Genomic DNA, 13,184 nt, shown 5'->3' on the forward strand with positions numbered 1-13,184 from the left:
TGTGTCTGGCCCGATTTTATTATTGGCATGAGTGGCAGTTTTCACATGAAATTGGTGAAAAAAAAACATACTTTGAGCCCAACTGCTGTTTTCGATGTTCTGTCTGAAATAGGTTCAGTGATATATATTTTTTCTTTTTTAAATTGAAATATAATGTATTTTATTTAAGGTAGTGATGCAAGACATATCCCCCCCCCCCCCACACACACACTGTATAGTGTTGGTGTGCTGTAACACACTATTTGGTGTTGGACATTCAAGACTCAAATAGTGTGTCACTTTAACACCGGTTAGAGGTCGTTAAAATTAACACCTTTGGTTTTGAATACACACTAGCAAACTTGCAGTGAAAGTACGTGCAGCATGGTCTGCCAAATTCCCAAACACGGGAAAAAAAAAAACCCTGCCCCGGCACAAAAATGAAGATGTGCCACTTTTACGCCAGAAATTGGGCCTTCAATCTTTATGTACATCTCATCTGTCATGATATTGAGGAGCGGAAACATCAGCCCAGGCATCTACCATTATTTTTACTGGCTAAAAATGTTGATTCTCATGTCAAGATTCTTTGACAAAGAAAAGCAGGCTGCTTCTTTGGCAGGCAGCACGATCCTTCTTTATCCTCACACATTTGAAATGCATCTTCTGAGTCGCCCTTTGACCTCCATGACTGTGTCCCTTCCTTTTCCACTGGTGCGCTACGACAGGGGGCAATGGTAGATGGACCGCGAAGGTTAGCAAACTGAGCTGTCAGCACAGGTTTTACCTGCTAGTTTTTGGATGAACCCACAGAGCCCACATGACACTGTGCGGAGTCACAACACATCTGATGGATTACTTTTGTCACAATGGACTCTATAGTCTTTGCTCAAGTTCGTTTCGTCCCTCAGTTCCTTGCACAGATGAAAAATGCTCGCTTTCTTTATCATCTCTGTGTGCAGCTCACCTGGTCATTCATGTTAGTGGTTAACATTTATATTTTGTTTTTCTTTTTTCCACGGCAAGACTTGTGCCTCAAGAATGTTGTCACAAGGTTTACTTTTTTATGTAGCCTTTGAAATAAAGTGTTGATGTTTCAAGCTTGGAGGGTAAGTCAAACTTGTGATACCAGATCGCCTGATACTTGAGGTACCTTTAAATCCCTTCAATTAATTGCCCATGACTTCTTTTGCAGTTCTGTCTTGGCTATTTTTCCCCCCGAGGTACCAACTTGGTTTAAGAGGACAATAATTCATACTTTTTTCCACGTCACTGAACGCGCTTTGTCTGATTAGGGTCTTCCTTTTCTGTCCACAAACCTTTGTTCCGTTTCCCCTGTCGTTCAATATTTGGAACTGCTGTCAACAGCCTGTTTGTGCTTTTTTATTCATTTGTCATTCTTTGTATTCCCTGTCACCTGAAGCAACATGGCTGTGCAAGCGCAGGGCAAACAGATTCCTAACAGGCCTCAGATGAACTGCTTTACAAAAGAGAAAAGGCTGAAGTCTGCCATGTAGCAGATTTCAGATCAAGTTGAGGTTTGAAAGGTGGACAAAACCCTCCTTGTACAAATTCTTAGCGACCAAAGCGTTTTTACCGATAGGGCAGCCTGTTGACTCAGGTTCTCAAATCAAAGTGAGGAACCGAATGAAAAGATGAAGAAATTAGAGTATGACTAGCATTCTACCCACGCCCATCTTCTCTTTGTTGTCACCCACCTGGATGAAACGTCATGCTTAGTAACATCACACATGACTTTCCAAAACCCCGGTAAAACAAAATGCAGCTGCTTTTTTCTTTTCATTCAAACCTGAAGTGATGATTCTAGTATTGTTGGCAATAGGAGATTCCCATTCCTCTGAACCATTATGTAGCTCTCTGTGTGGCCTTTTCCTGCAGCTGCAGCCTTTCCAGTACATGACATGAACATTAAAGCTGCTGGTGCAGTGTTAGAACACGTATTCTTGAACCCATGGGGAGAAGGAAAGCAAAAGCAAGATCAGCAGGGTTGCCGCATGGTGTCATCAAGTGGGGAAAAAAAAAAAAATTTAATCCTGTCAAATTTGCTTGAGCACTAGTCATGAATGAAATAATCAGGTGTAGTAGTCGTTTTTTTTAATTATTTATTTATTTGTTTATTTATTTATTTTTTATGACAAAAGGCTCTTGCCAAAACTTCAGGTTTCAAAGACAAGGCTAGATAATGGAAGCTGTTTAAAGCACGCTCAGACAATGCAGGATCTTCAATCCTCGACGTCTGCACTTCATTCATCTGATCCCATTTCCTGACTTCTGAAGATGTGGCGAACTAATTGTACTTCTACAGTCCCACTGGATTCACACTTCTGCCTCACAGAAGTTACTTTGATGAGAATTCGTCAACAAGCTAGTGAAAACATAACGCCTGTAGAAAAAGTTTGTGAACACTTTGGACTTACTATGGATTTTGGCAGCAACAGTCTCAATGTTACCTGCAGTTGCAGATCAAACCTGCCAGAAGGAATTTTGGACCATTCCTCTTCGCAAATATGTTTCCGCTCTGTCATGTTCTTGGGATGTCTGGTGTGAATCATTCTCTTGCGGTCATGCCACAGCATCTCAATCAGGTTGTGGTCAGGACTCTCGACTGTGTCACACCAGAGGCCGTATTTCCATCTGATAAAGCTCTTCTGTTGGTGATTTACTTCTTTCCTTTGGGCCATTGTCCTTTTTCATCACCCATCCTCTGTTAAACTTCAATTGGCATCCAAAAAGTCTTGATTTCTTCTGCAAAATGTCTAGGTAAACTTGGCAATTCATTTTTCCGTCCATGATGGTTTTTGTCCAGCCTCTGAAGAGGCCAAGCAGTCCCAAAGCAAGATGGCCCCTCCACCATACTTCACACTTGTTAAGATGTTGCTGTTGGTGGTGGTGTAATGTGTCTTGCGTGTTCCCTCCAGACGCCTCTTTGTTTTTATCTGTCCACACAATTGTTTTTCAGTAGCTCTGCGGATTACCCAGCTACTTCAGCAGTGGCTTTCTCTGCGGTGTCCTCTCATGACATCCATTCCGAAGTAATGTTTTATTTATCATAGCTTTGTCAACACAGATGATAGTCTGTGCCAGAAATGTCTGTCAGTCTTTTTGCAACACTTTTGTATTGATTTTCACCTCATTGAGAATTCTGTGTCTGATTCAGTCTTCGGTCTTTTTTGCAGCACCACCACTCATAGGGAGAGTCGAAACAGTGCTCGACTTTTCCCATTTAGAGAATATCTTGCCATGGACTGATGGACATGATTTTAGAAAATGTTTTGTGGACCTTTCCAGCTTCGTCCAATAAACCATTTTTTATAATTGTGGGTCTTCTGAGAGAACGTTTGTGCTAGCCATGGTTGCTTATGGGCAATGCTTATTGACAAAGAGAAAAGGCAAAATTGATTTGTGATTTTTAAAGGCAGGGCATCTTGACCCAACACCTCCAATGCCGCCATATTGGTTGAAAATTGTTGCCACTCTTTTGCCTCTCTTTTTCCTCTTCTTTGAGTTTCAGAAAAAAATACCCACTTACCAAACAAAAATTCACCAAGTCGAAATTTGGCAAATATATTGTATATGCTGTGAGTGTGGAAAGGATCAAAATCTATTTACGTAGCAAGAGATTACGCATGATAGAAGATCCTTCTTTGACTTATGTGTACAAAAGCAACTGTTATTTTTCCATTTCTTTGTTCTGATGGCCTACCTTGAGTGGAAATGAAAACTCGAGTAATCCATCAATAGAGCCTATGTCCTATTGTCTCATGAAACCAGCACTGAGATTTCATTTCTTTGGGTGAAGTGTCGTTTACCTCTTCAAGTGATTTTCCAAGAGCAGTTTCAAAAACGTTTTTATTTCAGTATTTCTCATCAATGTAAATGAAGTTAGATTATGTCACAGCTCACATTGTCTGCTTATTCCAGGCAGTTGACATGTCATCCCTTTCTATCACTTATCCTCAACGCCGCCACTGTGTTCATTGTCCTCCTTCTGTGTGTTGTTTCTTTTAGGAATATGATCCTGTCTATACGGACATACTCGGGATTTGCCTTGGGAGTTTTCAGGTAAGGTGATTTACATTACATTACATTGTGTGTGTGTGTGTGTGTGTGTGTGTGTGTGTGTGTGTGTGTGTGTGTGTGTGTGTCTTTACCCACTTACCAAACAAAAATTCACCAAGTCGAAATTTGGCAAATATATTGTATATGCTGTGAGTGTGGAAAGGATCAAAATCTATTTACGTAGCAAGAGATTACGCATGATAGAAGATCCTTCTTTGACTTATGTGTACAAAAGCAACTGTTATTTTTCCATTTCTTTGTTCTGATGGCCTACCTTGAGTGGAAATGAAAACTCGAGTAATCCATCAATAGAGCCTATGTCCTATTGTCTCATGAAACCAGCACTGAGATTTCATTTCTTTGGGTGAAGTGTCGTTTACCTCTTCAAGTGATTTTCCAAGAGCAGTTTCAAAAACGTTTTTATTTCAGTATTTCTCATCAATGTAAATGAAGTTAGATTATGTCACAGCTCACATTGTCTGCTTATTCCAGGCAGTTGACATGTCATCCCTTTCTATCACTTATCCTCAACGCCGCCACTGTGTTCATTGTCCTCCTTCTGTGTGTTGTTTCTTTTAGGAATATGATCCTGTCTATACGGACATACTCGGGATTTGCCTTGGGAGTTTTCAGGTAAGGTGATTTACATTACATTACATTGTGTGTGTGTGTGTGTGTGTGTGTGTGTGTGTGTGTGTGTGTCATAAATATGATGCTTATGTATTATACATCATGAAACTGTAATGACTGATCATACAGAATAAATCCTGGAATGTTTTCTCTCGGCAGCTTGGATGTTTTTTGTGTGAATGGTGTGGTTAAGACAATACTTGTGTTGTGTTTGTTTGTTTGTTTGTTTGTTTGTTTGTTTGTTTGTTTATTGAACATAAAACATATACAGTAATAATTTGACAGAAAATAAGGTAAATAAAATAGTAAAGAGGAAAGAGAAATCAGTCATCATTCAACACAGTTATTATGTTCAAGGGAGTAGGAAGAAGTAAAGAACTTGTCTAGTCCTACCCCGTGTTATATGTTTATATCTATTGAATCATTTTTATATCAATCAGAAAAGAAAGAAAGTAAGAAGAAAGAAGTCTCCATTAAGGCTCATGCTTTACCCTTAACCGTGATATTTTTATACTTTTGGTTTGTATCGGGAATTTATACATACACACCCTGGCACTCTTGTGTTAATTTTCTCTTGTATTCATAATGGATATTTCAATACCTTTCTATATTTATCAACCTAGTTCTGATTCATTATATAATGTTTAGAATTTATCATTTTAACTCTGATTGTTGTAGGTAGTTTGTACTATTTTTTTGAATTTGTTTTTGAACTCAGCAAGCGATTTACTCATTTTCAGGTCCGTTTCGAAATTATTCCACAGATTAACACCTTTGTTAGATATACTTCTTTGCTTGATGTTTGTTCTTGTTTTGAGTTTTTTGAATAAGTTGGTACCTCTTAATTCATAGCTGCTTTCTCGAATTTCGAAAAACTTCAGAATGTTTTGGCAGAGCAGGTTATTGTGTACTTTGTACATTAATTGGGCGATTTTAAAGTCAACCAGGTCATGAAATTTCATCGTATTTAATTTGATAAATAATGGATTTGTGGGTTCCGTATATTTCGATTTATTAATAATTCGAATTGCTTTTTTTTGTAGTTTTAAAATAGGGAGTGTGTTTGTTTTGCAGGCATTTCCCCATATTTCCACACAGTAGGTCATATATGGTAATAATAATGAAGAGTATAATGTGTACAAAGATCCCTTATTTAGCACTTCCTTGGTTTTGTAGAGGATCCCTATGGTTTTGGCAATTTTTCTTTTTACGTTATCGATATGTGGCTTCCAACATAGTTTTGAGTCTATTACTAATCCGAGAAACTTGGTTTCATACGCTCTTTCTATCTCAATTGAGTTTACCATAATTTTAGCTTGGTGTTTGATACAGTAAATTCTTTGTTATCTATATTAGTGGCTATTTCTTCCACAAACTCCATAACTGCCATTGAGGTGGTCCGTTTTTCCCTGAAGCCATATTGATTCTCACTTAACAGCGCATGTTTTTGTATAAAGCTATCAAGTCTGCGAGAAAATAGTTTTTCTAATATTTTTGAAAATTGTGGTAGTAATGATATTGGTCTATAATTTGTAAACAGATGTCTTTCTCCACTTTTATAAATTGGAATAACTTTAGCAATTTTCATTTTTGATGGAAAGATACCAGCTTTGAATGACAGGTTGCATATGTGCGTGAAAGGTCGCACTACATATTCTATAATCTGCTTTATTATTGTCATATCAATATTAAAGCAATCGGTTGACTTTTTATTTTTAAAAGTTTTTACAATATTTGATACTTCTTCTTGTTTTACAGCAGTAAGGAACATCGTGGAGGAGTTTTTTTCTACGTATCTATCTATTTCAAACAAGTTTGTTGGATCAGGTATTTGTTCTGCTAGGTTACTGCCGATGTTGACAAAATACTCATTAAATTCAGTTGCTATTTCTGCAGTTTTTTCCAGAATAGTATTTTTGCCTTTGATAAAATACTCTGGATAATCCACTTTTTTAGGACTATTTCTGATTACTTGATTAAGTATTTTCCATATTTCTTGTGTATTACTTTTATTCTGCTCTAATAGTGCATGATAATGATCTCTTTTACTGGTTCTTATAATATTTACTAGTTTATTTTTATAGGTCTTATATTTTGTTTCTGCTTCTTTAGTTCTCAATTTTAAAAACAATTTATATAAATTTTTTTTCTTTTTAGATGCGTTTTCTATGCCTTTCGTTATCCATGGCTTACTTGGGTCTTTATACTTTTTGGAGACTTTAGTTAATGGAAAATGTTTATCATATAAGGAGATTATGGTAGACTGAAATACTTCAAACGCTGTATTTGGGTCTTCGTTTGAGTAGACCTCGGTCCAGTTTTGTTTTTCTAGGTCTTGCTTAAAAGCATCGATGGAGCGTTGGGTTCTTAGTCTTATTTCTGTTAAGTGAGTTGTTGACTTAGCTTTTCTATCAAAATAATTTGGAAAAACTGCAAAGACAGGTAGATGGTCACTTATATCATTAATGAGAAGTCCACTTTCCATTTTATGATCAGTCTTATTTATAAATATGTTATCTATTAATGTGGCCGTGTCAACTGTTATTCTGCTAGGTTTCAGGATTACTGGGAAAAGGCTGTTGCTGTACATAGTATTTATGAAGTCAGTTGTTTTTTTGTGTCCATTTGGGTTTAATAAGTCAATGTGCTGCATATTGCGAACATTCGATTGAGCTGCTGAGGTTTGCATCAACTCCTGTAAGATGGAGCTTTTCCGTGGCTAGCTGGAGTTGCATACATCCCAGATATAGGCAAGTAGAGACATCATGACCTTGTTAAGAGTTATTTTCAGTATCACAATGATATGATTGTGTCCCTGTCTGTCACGGAAACCCCAAATGTTGGATTCCTGTCAACAGAGGTTTCTCTGTTGTTATGGTGAAAAGTGACTGTTTCTCTTCTTTAAATAAGATTGCATTTCTCTGTGGGGAAAACTGCAGTGGTGATGAAGTGCTCTGTCTCTCAGGTTGACTCAGAACTTTTGATGTTCAGCAGCAGCAGAAGAGCACTCGCATGTTATATTAGGTCGCTTTGGCACAAAGAATTAGACAGATGACTTGAGCGAGGCCCTTGTGTCACGAAACTTGATGTGGAATTTCAGTTCATGCTTAGATAATGAATTATTTACAGCACAGAGAAACCATACAAAGAACCAAGCATTCTCCTCTGAAGTCACCCGAAACTTCAGAGGTCAAAGCAGCCTCGTGCGTATTGTCACATGAAACCTCAGAAAACCTCACAAAACTTAAGATCAGTAAGCATCTAAAGGTTTTATTATTGCTTTAGTTATTTTTGTGATGCCCCCAAAGAAGGCTGCCACCGATGTCCGAAGTTTGAATGTGATGTTGACTACAAATACAGAAATCTCATTCATTGCTGACTACTCAAAGTGCCAAGAATCTGACAATAACTCTGTGTCCCCTCCAACACAAGCAGCACAAGTTACTTTGAACATCCATCGCTGCATGTACATCCAGTCACGTGTCATGAAAAGTTAGGCAAGCCACTTTCTTCTTCACTGCCGTATATTGTTTGTTTTCAATTTTTATTCTCTTTTAGCGTTTCACCTCTTTTTTACACTTGTATAGTCATTTTAAGAATGGTTCATACAATAATTGGGATTTATGGTGGTCGTACTTGGACACTGAAATTGTTGCACCAAAAAAAAAAAAAAAAGAGTGAAATTCATCAATTCCTTTTCTGTAAGGCTTGTTTTAATTTGTGTCGTGGGCAAGCCGAAACCTGTCCCTTTGGGCAGGAGAAGCGGGTACACCCTGGCCTGCTTGCCAACAAATCACAGGGATTGCGTTGTGTTCCACCAGAGCAACCTGCAAAAAAAAAATCAGATGGAACACTCAGTGGAAAATTAAATAGCTAAGAGCAGTTGGTCAAGTACTGTGTCGTTATTATCATCAGAAGGAAGCAAATCTAACTCTGACATCCCCATGATGATTATCTCAACATAATTCTTGTACGTAATTAATGCTGTCCGATTGAAAATTTCCACAGGGTCCTAACAAACTGTTTTTGATGTAATTTTAACATAGCACAACATTTCTGTTTCAATCGTATAATGAGCGATCATTTTAACATATGTTGATTACTCTCTTCATTAGCTGATTAGTGTATCCTTTAGGTTAGGCCCCTGTTTTTCCTTCGTGGTGGTGTTCTGGTACCAAACAAAGGAAACATCTGCTTTACTGCCATTCTAACTGATCCTGATCCACACAAACACACATGCACACACGCACGCATAAACACACACACACACACACACACACACACACACACACACACACACACACACGCGCGCGCACACATGCACACAGATGCTGCCTGCCTTCCTCCCATCCTCATCCTGTCTCAACTACCAAGCAATTCTTGTCCTTTTGCAGCGCAGCCATAAAAGTTCTTCCGTCATCCTTCCACCTCTCTTGTTTATAAGATACAGTAAAATATCAACCCAGCCACACGAGTAGGGAACTGTACATAGCATCGTCCATTCATCAACATGTTGAATAATTTCTCGCGACATCATTGCCGTCCCAATATCATCGAAAACCTGCCCTCACGACCTCCATTGATGCTGAAACGAAATATAGTTGTTTTACACCTGCATTGTCCCGCGGTTCACATAGGGTAGCACAGCGTACGTTTATGTCACTTAAACACGAGCTCTTATCACAGACCATCAACAGAAGTGCGCAGCACTTATCTAACATTTCGACAAAACCTAAAACAGTACTGCTAATTTTATGTGAATAAACCGGTGTTTGTGGTTGCAGCGTTTCGTAGTGTGTATTTCTAAAGATGTGACGCCTCATGTGATGACCCAAAAACAAGACAAAAAAACAATTTAAAAATACCTTCTTCCCAGATCATAATCAGATGAAAATAAACCATGGTTTTAGTCTGCATTTAGTTGCGTCCCAAATCCAAGTATAAACCATTATTATTATTTATTTTTATTTTTTTACATGCCACCAGTCTCCAACAGAACATTCCACAGATTCTTATTTGGGTTAAGGTCTGGACTCTGTGGAGGTCAATCCATGTGTGAAAGTGATGTCTCATGCTTCCGAAAGAATTTTCTTCCTAGTCTGGATAAATGGTCCTTTTGTAATATTCCTTTGCCATCAAACAAAAAAAAACAGAATTCTGGAAAAACATGTTTGTATTTTTAGGTTGTCAGCCTATGTTGAATCCTGTTATGACCAACGGAAACAGGTTCAGATTCCAAAAACGGGATTATTATTTCCAAGGACAATACAGAATCATACATTTTAAGGGCATATGACTGGTATGGTCCAAATGAAGCATTTAGTCATTTATGTGGCTTTATTTTTTTTTCTCCCACCCTTCACAGTTGCCATAGAACAAATTTACACAAATTGCTGTAGAAAAAAATAAATCTAACTGGACATTATTGTTTAAAGCACAAAAACACAAAGAGCCAATCCGATTCCACCTATGTTCTTCTGTCATATACTCGCCTCACTTAGATTCCCAGGATTTAAATTGTATTATTTGTTAAGGAGGATCAATTAGGCATGTTCTCGGAGGAATGATGACATAAAGACACAAGCTTGTGACTCCAAGTACAGTCAAACCTCGTTTTTCGAACGTCTCTGTTCTCGACCAAATCGGTTTTCGACCAAAAATTTCGAGTTTTTATGCCTCGGATTACGACCGAAAATCGGTTCTCGACCAAATTGAGCGCACTTGACTGCGCCACTTGACTCCTCTCGCCTTCCTTACACGAGGAAGTGACGCTTCCTAGTGTAGCATTCCATTGTGAGCAGACGTGTTCAATGAAGATTTTTTTTTTAAGACACACTTCTGAAAGAACACCTTTGGCCAAATAATTTTCAATTACATATTATTTTTAATAATTAATCATATTTGAATTGAGTTCTCGCTATCAATATCAGCAATGATTTACCACGGTAGGGTGTAGCATTCCATTGTGAGCAGACGTGTTCAATGAAGATTTTTTTTTTTAAGACACACTTCTGAAAGAACACCTTTGGCCAAATAATTTTCAATTACATATTATTTTTAATAATTAATCATATTTGAATTGAGTTCTCGCTATCAATATCAGCAATGATTTACCACGGTAGGCCAAAATTGTATATCAATGTGCCGCACTTTATTTATTGTATAAATCTTTGCACGAGGTTCATCTTAGGAAATCGCAATGTATATCAAGAGCTTGGTTTCGGTTTTCGAACAATTCAGTTTTCGAACCGCCTTCTGGAACGGATTATGGTCGATGTACTTCAAATTTCTCTCCTCACTTGACAAAATTTGTGTGTGTCTGTGGAAGTGAACTTGAAGTAGGCCCCGTGGCCCCTGTGGCCCCTAGCAGAACTGTGACAACCAGATTAGATTTTACAAAGCAGATGTTTACCATCAAAAAGCAGTATAGTTCAGCTTAGGACAACAAGAAGCATTTTTTATTTGTAGATCCCAGTTTGCGCTGCATTTGTCTATGTGGACAATTAATTCAACAAAAGAGATTATTGCGTGTCGCCGTTGTGTGCTGACAGGATCTGTGAAGAAGCAACAGATTTGATTCCTGCTTCATCAATTCCTTTTCTGTAAGGCTTGTTTTAATTTGTGTCGTGGGCAAGCCGAAACCTGTCCCTTTGGGCAGGAGAAGCGGGTACACCCTGGCCTGCTTGCCAACAAATCACAGGGATTGCGTTGTGTTCCACCAGAGCAACCTGCAAAAAAAAAATCAGATGGAACACTCAGTGGAAAATTAAATAGCTAAGAGCAGTTGGTCAAGTACTGTGTCGTTATTATCATCAGAAGGAAGCAAATCTAACTCTGACATCCCCATGATGATTATCTCAACATAATTCTTGTACGTAATTAATGCTGTCCGATTGAAAATTTCCACAGGGTCCTAACAAACTGTTTTTGATGTAATTTTAACATAGCACAACATTTCTGTTTCAATCGTATAATGAGCGATCATTTTAACATATGTTGATTACTCTCTTCATTAGCTGATTAGTGTATCCTTTAGGTTAGGCCCCTGTTTTTCCTTCGTGGTGGTGTTCTGGTACCAAACAAAGGAAACATCTGCTTTACTGCCATTCTAACTGATCCTGATCCACACAAACACACATGCACACACGCACGCATAAACACACACACACACACACACACACACACACACACACACACACACACACGCGCGCGCACACATGCACACAGATGCTGCCTGCCTTCCTCCCATCCTCATCCTGTCTCAACTACCAAGCAATTCTTGTCCTTTTGCAGCGCAGCCATAAAAGTTCTTCCGTCATCCTTCCACCTCTCTTGTTTATAAGATACAGTAAAATATCAACCCAGCCACACGAGTAGGGAACTGTACATAGCATCGTCCATTCATCAACATGTTGAATAATTTCTCGCGACATCATTGCCGTCCCAATATCATCGAAAACCTGCCCTCACGACCTCCATTGATGCTGAAACGAAATATAGTTGTTTTACACCTGCATTGTCCCGCGGTTCACATAGGGTAGCACAGCGTACGTTTATGTCACTTAAACACGAGCTCTTATCACAGACCATCAACAGAAGTGCGCAGCACTTATCTAACATTTCGACAAAACCTAAAACAGTACTGCTAATTTTATGTGAATAAACCGGTGTTTGTGGTTGCAGCGTTTCGTAGTGTGTATTTCTAAAGATGTGACGCCTCATGTGATGACCCAAAAACAAGACAAAAAAACAATTTAAAAATACCTTCTTCCCAGATCATAATCAGATGAAAATAAACCATGGTTTTAGTCTGCATTTAGTTGCGTCCCAAATCCAAGTATAAACCATTATTATTATTTATTTTTATTTTTTTACATGCCACCAGTCTCCAACAGAACATTCCACAGATTCTTATTTGGGTTAAGGTCTGGACTCTGTGGAGGTCAATCCATGTGTGAAAGTGATGTCTCATGCTTCCGAAAGAATTTTCTTCCTAGTCTGGATAAATGGTCCTTTTGTAATATTCCTTTGCCATCAAACAAAAAAAAACAGAATTCTGGAAAAACATGTTTGTATTTTTAGGTTGTCAGCCTATGTTGAATCCTGTTATGACCAACGGAAACAGGTTCAGATTCCAAAAACGGGATTATTATTTCCAAGGACAATACAGAATCATACATTTTAAGGGCATATGACTGGTATGGTCCAAATGAAGCATTTAGTCATTTATGTGGCTTTATTTTTTTTTCTCCCACCCTTCACAGTTGCCATAGAACAAATTTACACAAATTGCTGTAGAAAAAAATAAATCTAACTGGACATTATTGTTTAAAGCACAAAAACACAAAGAGCCAATCCGATTCCACCTATGTTCTTCTGTCATATACTCGCCTCACTTAGATTCCCAGGATTTAAATTGTATTATTTGTTAAGGAGGATCAATTAGGCATGTTCTCGGAGGAATGATGACATAAAGACACAAGCTTGTGACTCCA

At 38.2% G+C, this 13,184-nt stretch overlaps 1 protein-coding gene across 1 annotated transcript in view; it reads left to right on the forward strand.

The window, feature by feature from the left end:
• The first annotated feature begins 4,635 nt into the window (after positions 1–4,635).
• Positions 4,636–13,184, forward strand: part of ccnd2a (cyclin D2, a) — a 73,064-nt gene continuing 64,515 nt past the window's right edge. The window contains exon 1 of the mRNA XM_019888312.1: positions 4,636–4,692. The gene's annotated coding sequence lies outside the window, so the exon portion shown is untranslated. The remainder of the gene's footprint in view (positions 4,693–13,184) is intronic.

Source organism: Hippocampus comes, unplaced genomic scaffold (assembly GCF_001891065.2).
Source record: "Hippocampus comes isolate QL1 unplaced genomic scaffold, H_comes_QL1_v1.1 scaffold112, whole genome shotgun sequence".
Taxonomy (NCBI): domain Eukaryota; kingdom Metazoa; phylum Chordata; class Actinopteri; order Syngnathiformes; family Syngnathidae; genus Hippocampus; species Hippocampus comes.